This window comes from Triticum aestivum, chromosome 4D (assembly GCF_018294505.1).
Source record: "Triticum aestivum cultivar Chinese Spring chromosome 4D, IWGSC CS RefSeq v2.1, whole genome shotgun sequence".
NCBI lineage: Eukaryota > Viridiplantae > Streptophyta > Magnoliopsida > Poales > Poaceae > Triticum > Triticum aestivum.
Genome location: NC_057805.1, coordinates 214,138,310 through 214,144,515, shown reverse-complemented (window position 1 = coordinate 214,144,515; position 6,206 = coordinate 214,138,310). Strand labels below are relative to the sequence as shown.

At 51.6% G+C, this 6,206-nt stretch overlaps 1 long non-coding RNA gene across 1 annotated transcript; it reads right to left on the bottom strand.

The window, feature by feature from the left end:
• Nucleotides 1–429: 429 nt before the first annotated feature.
• On the bottom strand, nucleotides 430–1,775 carry LOC123099852 (uncharacterized). Its single transcript, XR_006448256.1, has 2 exons — nucleotides 1,095–1,775; nucleotides 430–1,005 (listed from the first exon to the last, which is right to left on the bottom strand). It is a non-coding gene; the product is annotated as an uncharacterized lncRNA (long non-coding RNA).
• Nucleotides 1,776–6,206: the final 4,431 nt, after the last annotated feature.

Sequence of the window (6,206 nt, the reverse complement as noted above, 5' to 3'; positions counted from 1 at the left end):
TCTCCGATACTTGGAGTGACAAATCCTAATCTCGATCTACGCCAACCCAACAAGTACCTTCGGAGACACCTGTAGAGCATCTTTATAATCACCCAGTTACGTTGTGATGTTTGATAGCACACAAGGTATTCCTCCGGTATTCGGGAGTTGCACAATCTCATAGTCATAAGAACATGTATAAGTCATGAAAAAAGCAATAGCAACATACTAAACGATCAAGTGCTAAGCTAACAGAATGGGTCTGATGATGTGATCCCGTTAATCAAATGACAACTCATGTCTATGGCTAGGAAACTTAATCATCTTTGATTCAATGAGCTAGTCAAGTAGAGGCATACTAGTGACACCCTATTTGTCTATGTATTCACACATGCACTAAGTTTTCGGTTAATACAATTCTAGCATGAATAATAAACATTTATCATGATATAAGGAAATATAAATAACAACTTTATTATTGCCTCTAGAGCATATTTCCTTAAAAGTCATCGCTATATAACATCAGAAAAAATGTGTGAAGTGCCCATGAAACAATTGCATCTTAAGAATTCGTTGAATCGGAAAGTAAAATGGTTGATTCATGGGCCAATGTCCACTACGCATACATCAGTAGCAACGTGAAGAGAGGGAATATGCTCACTCGGCATTACCTGAATGTTCTAAACAGGTATCTCGTGAATGTTTTTAACAGGCATTCATGCACGACATGATCAAATAAATCATTGAGAGGGAATGACATAGGGGTTGAAAGCACTGCTCACTTTGCAAAAAGTTTCCTGATGGGATTTGGCGGGTCGAAGCGTGGAGAGGGGATGAAGTACAAGATCGAACAATTGGTGAACGCCCCCGGCTTGCTCCTTTTGCTGGTAGTGTTGCAGAATAGGAACGCAGCCACAGGGGCACGCCGAGCTGGGCCAACCTGGCACCGGGCGTGAAGACCATCGACGCATAGAGCACCGGCGCGAGCCATCTCTGGCCATTGGGCATGGAGACCAGCGATGGTGCCTAGCATCAGCGCGAGCCATCCCTGGCCGTCAGACATGGATGTGAGCAAGGAGGAGGATAAGGAAAAGAAGGGCACAACCGGGACTCACTGGCGAGCTGCCACAACGCTCCAACGTACGGCGACTGCGGGGACACTGGATCTCGCCGGGATGAAGGCGACCTCCTCATTCACCCGCACCTGCCCTGTTCAGCGCCGCCTGGAGGATGTTGCACGCACAGCCTCGGCCTTACCAGCAATCCGAGCCTCACGTCGTAGACGCGCCGTCGGACGCGTCGTCTTCCCGCCGCTCCTCTCCGCCAGCGCTGACGGCGCGCGCTCCCCGGACGACCGCCTGCACTCTGCAATTGTGCAGCTCCTCAAGCGTCGTCGGAGCCGCCCCAAGCATGAGTGCTTGAGCACGCCACCACGGCAGCCCCTGCAGGGTCAGCCGCCCGGAGGAGATCCTCCGCCACGGTCTCCGGGCATGCCGCCGCGCCAGCCACCATCCACACCTCCAACCGCGGCGAGATCCCATGGAGGGCGAGAACCCCACTCGCCGATGGGAGAACGCCCTCGGGGAGGACTCCCATAGCGTCGCCCCCCATCGCAGGCGCGTCCATGGCGTCGACGGGCCTCTGCCTCCCTGCACGGAGCCGCCGCGGCCACCGTCAACGAACTGCCGCACCTACCCTCTTTCGTCCCTCCATCCCGTGCGAGTGTGTGCGGTGAGCTGCTCAATGGATACGGTGAGCCTGATTCGGGCCGGGTGGAAGCAGAGTGGGGAAGAAAAGATATCCAAAGGTGAGACAAAAGGAGTGGGAGGCGTTCGGGCGGCTGGTTTCCTAGCCGCACGGGCACTTGAGATGACGTGGCAAAAATTTTGCTGTAAAAATCGTGCTAATTGATCCAATGGTGATTAGGGCGTTTGGACCGATTGTCTTCGTGCCACACGTGCGGGCATTAGTGTTTCCGTTAATTAATTCTGCATGCAAAGCAATCTTTAATCCACCTTCTCTTCTTCGGTCAAAACAAACTGGCCGACTCCCCTCCATATTTTAGGAAACTTTTTTTTGGTGTGTAGCCGATCCAAACCTTCCAATGTTGCACTGATGGCTTTCCTTCTAAAACCGTTTAACACAATATCTTTCTTTTGCCGTCCTTCCTTATCCCCAGAAAATCAGGACGGTAACAAACAGACCAGCGGTTTCCTTTTTTTAACTCACTTCCCAAAAACGTCAATGACTAAGACTCCGTTTCTTTTTTTAGCTTCACATGATAATTCCTTCCAACGAAACCGATTGGTAGTTGCCTTTTTTTATGTGTCAATCGAAACCTTCCAAGTGTCCAAACTGAAGTGAAACTAACCAACCAACACTTGCTATTTTTTTGAGGGTCCACCACGTTTCGAAACGCTAAGGCGGCAGCGGGGCGAGCGCTAGGGTTAGGGTTTCGTCTACGGGGGTGGTTGGGCTCCGGCGGTCTATAGGGCGGCGACTGCGTCTCCCTATTCTCCGCCGGTGGCAACTGCTCTCCCCTGCGATCGAGCGGAGCTGATGGCGGGGGCGACAGAGCGCGGTTCGGGTGCGTCTCTGCGGGCGTCTTCTTCTGCAGCGCCCGTGGTGGTGGCGACGCCGTTGGTCCGGAAGGAGGGATCTTCTGCCAAGTCCCCTGGGGGGAATAAGACCCCGGACCCGGCGGCGAGCCTGTCAGAGAGGCTCGGCGGCATGGTGCTGATGGACAAGGAGGTGCAAGGCTTTGTGTTTGATGATCCTGATCCTGGTTTCCAGAAGCGATGCAGACTGATGGCGGTGGGCAAGGTATGTTCTGTAAGGCCTATGAAGATGTCTGCGGTGAAGAGGACGATGCCTAGAGCTTGGGGCCTGCACAGGGAAGCGAAGTTTAGCGAGATTGGTCCCAATATCATCATGGTGCAATTCGGAAGTGAAGGCGATTGGAAACATGTGATGAACAATGGCCCATGGCAATTTGATTTTAGTGTTCTGATTATGAAGGATTATGAGGGGAGCGTCAGACCATCGAAGATGGTTTTTGACATGGTTGATGTCTGGGTGTGGGTGCTTGACTTGCCCCCGGATAGGAGGACGGAGGCATTTGGCAAGGCGCTTGGGAACTGGCTGGGCGACATAGTTAAGGTTGATGTTGACAGAGAGGGTTTTGCCAGAGGAGGATTTCTGAGAGTGAGGGCCACAATTTCTGTTGATCCTTTGGTCCGTGGCTTCTATCTCAAGAAGTCGAAGGAGGACAAGGAGAAGACCTGGTTTGACTTCTACTATGAGAAAATCCCACACTTTTGTTTCGATTGCGGGCGCTTGGTGCACAATGGTGACCGCTGTGATCCTCCAATTGAGTCGGCAGATCAGTGGGGTAGCTGGTTAAGGGCTTCTCCGGGAAGGAATGCGTCGGCGGGAGATGGAACAACTGGTGGGGGTCGGGCAGCCAAAGCAGTCGCAGTGGCAATCACACTGGTGATGCAGCGAGGTCTCGCTCCTCAAACCCGAGGGTGAGAGATTTACCCACAAGGAGGAATTTAAATGCTGAGCTATCGGGATCGGGTGACGCTCGCACTGGCGAAAGTCACATTCATGTTGATGCTGAGGTTAACAGCCCGGGTAAATCGAGATCGAGGCTTGGTGCAGAACAGAGGAGGGACCTGCGTGATAGTCTTGAGCAGCGGCGTGAGAATGATATGCGACACAAGTTGATGGAGCAGAGACACAGAGGTGGCTTGGGGGAGGAACGGAGTTCAGCTGTGGATGGCAGGGGCAAGGGCAAGGAGAAAGAATATGATGGTAGATTTCATGGGGGGTTTGAGAGAGGAGCTTGGAGTGGAGATGGAGATAGGATGGACATACATGGGAGGCGAAGAGGCACTTACAGAAGGAAACTCAGAGTTGACTTGGACAGGAGGTCAAGCTATGAACCGCATGATAGTTTTTTTGGTGACAACAGGAAGCGGAGAACGAAACAAGTGTGGGTGGCAAAGGGAGAGCATGATGCCTTCATTCGCGAAACGAGACAGAAAACGTCCTCGGTGTTTGAGCGCATATCCGGAAAGAATGGATCCTCATCGGCGGACCCTGGTCTCCAGGGCCGCTGGCTCCAGTGAATATCCTAGCCTGGAACTGTCGAGGCTTGGGGTTGGACTCGACAGTAGGCGAACTGCATGACCTGGTACGGTCCCACAACCCAGCGGTGGTGTTTTTATCGGAGACAAAGAAGAAGACTAGGGGTATGGAGAAGCTGATGTGGAGTTTAGGGTTCAGATGCAGTGTGGTTGTGGTTTGTCAAGGACTAAGGGGTGGATTAGCACTCTGGTGGAGGGAGCATGTGCATGTTTCAGTCCGACCGTTCTGCCAATATTTCATTGATGCGGAGGTGGTGTTGGAAGGCAAATCCCTTAGGGTCACTGGATTTTATGGGGAACCGCGGGTGGAGCTAAGGAAGAAATCTTGGGATGCGATCAGATACTTACGAGCCCAAGATGACTTGCCGTGGATATGTGTTGGTGACTTCAATGAAGCGTTGTTCCAAGCTGATCAGTCCGGGGGAAATCTGAGGAGTTTTAATCAAATGGAAGATTTTCGTGATTTTTTAGCAGAATGTGGTTTGGCCGATCTGGGCTTCTCTGGTTACCAGTTCACCTGGGATAATAAGAGGGAAGGAGATGACAATATTCAGGTCAGGTTGGATAGGGCAGTGTGTAACGGAGATTTCTTGTCTATCTTTCCGGAGACTCTGGTTGAGCACTTGATGACGGAGGAGTCGGATCATCAGGTTATCTTGGTGCGTGCCTTGGAGACAGCTCCAAACGAGCACGCCCGTGGCCCGAGGCCATTCCGGTTCGAGGAAGCTTGGACGCGTCATGATCAGTATGATAGTATGGTGGAGGCTGCGTGGATGGGAGCGGACAGCGGGGAGAAGGATATAGCTGCTTTTTGTCAGCGTTTAGCTCGAACGGCTGGCAGCATGCAATTATGGGCAAGGGAGATTTTTGGTTCGATCAGGAAGCAAATTAAGGGGCTCAAGGCGTAGCTCACCGATGCAAAGATTCGTGCGAGGACCACTGGCTACTCGCAGGAGATCAAGGAGATCGAGGAGAAGTTGTGAGAGGTCTTTGAGCGGGAGGAGATCTTCTATCATCAGCGGTCCCGGGTTGACTGGCTCAAGGCTGGGGATCAAAACACCCAATATTTCCAGAATAGAGCTACTCACATGAAGAGGAAGAACACAATCAGGGCGCTCAAGAGGGAGGACGGGTCCAGGTGCACTGTTGAGGAGGAGATGAGGGAGATGGCAGCGTCATTTTATGAGAACTTGTTCACTTCCGAGGGTTCGACGGGAGCGGACGCTTTACTGGACAGCATTGTGCCGCTTGTTGATCCTATCATGAATGACAAGCTTTCCTCCCCGATCACTGAAAAGGAGATTGAAGTTGCATTGTTTCAGATGGGACCGACCAAATCGCCGGGGCCGGATGGCTTCCCTGCGTTGTTCTACCAGCGACACTGGTCCTTGGTTAGAGATGATGTGTGTGGTGCTGTCCGGAGGTTTCTCATGGGGGAAACCGCGCTGGAGGCTTTTAATGAGACTGTGATTGTGATGATCCCGAAAGTCAACTCACCGGAGTTGCTCTCACAGTTCAGACCGATTAGCCTATGTAATGTCTTGTATAAAATTGCTACAAAAGTGTTGGCTAATCGTCTTACGTGTTTTCTTCCAGTGCTGATCTCGGAGGAGCAAAGTGCGTTCGTACCGGGCAGACTTATCACTGACAACGTGCTGGTGGCCTACGAGTGTGTTCATGCAATCAGTACTAGGAAGAGGAAAAAGTGCCTTTGAGCGGTCAAGCTCGATATGATGAAGGCTTACGACCGTGTCGAGTGGAGTTTTCTGGAGCAAGTCTTGCGTAAATTTGGATTCAATGAGGAGTGGATTCAGATGGTGATGAGGTGTGTATCTTCAGCAAGGTTTAGAGTCAAGCTCAATGGTGGATTATCAAGGATGTTTTTTTCATCCAGAGGACTCCGACAGGGTGACTCGCTCTCTCCGTACCTCTTTCTGTTTTGTGTGGAGGGGTTCTCTGTGTTGCTGAAACGTGCCCAAGAGGAGAAGGCAATTAGCGGGGTTTCTTTTGAATCTAATGGACCGCAAGTTACTCACTTGCTGTTCGCGGATGATAGTATTGTTTTCCTGGAGGCGA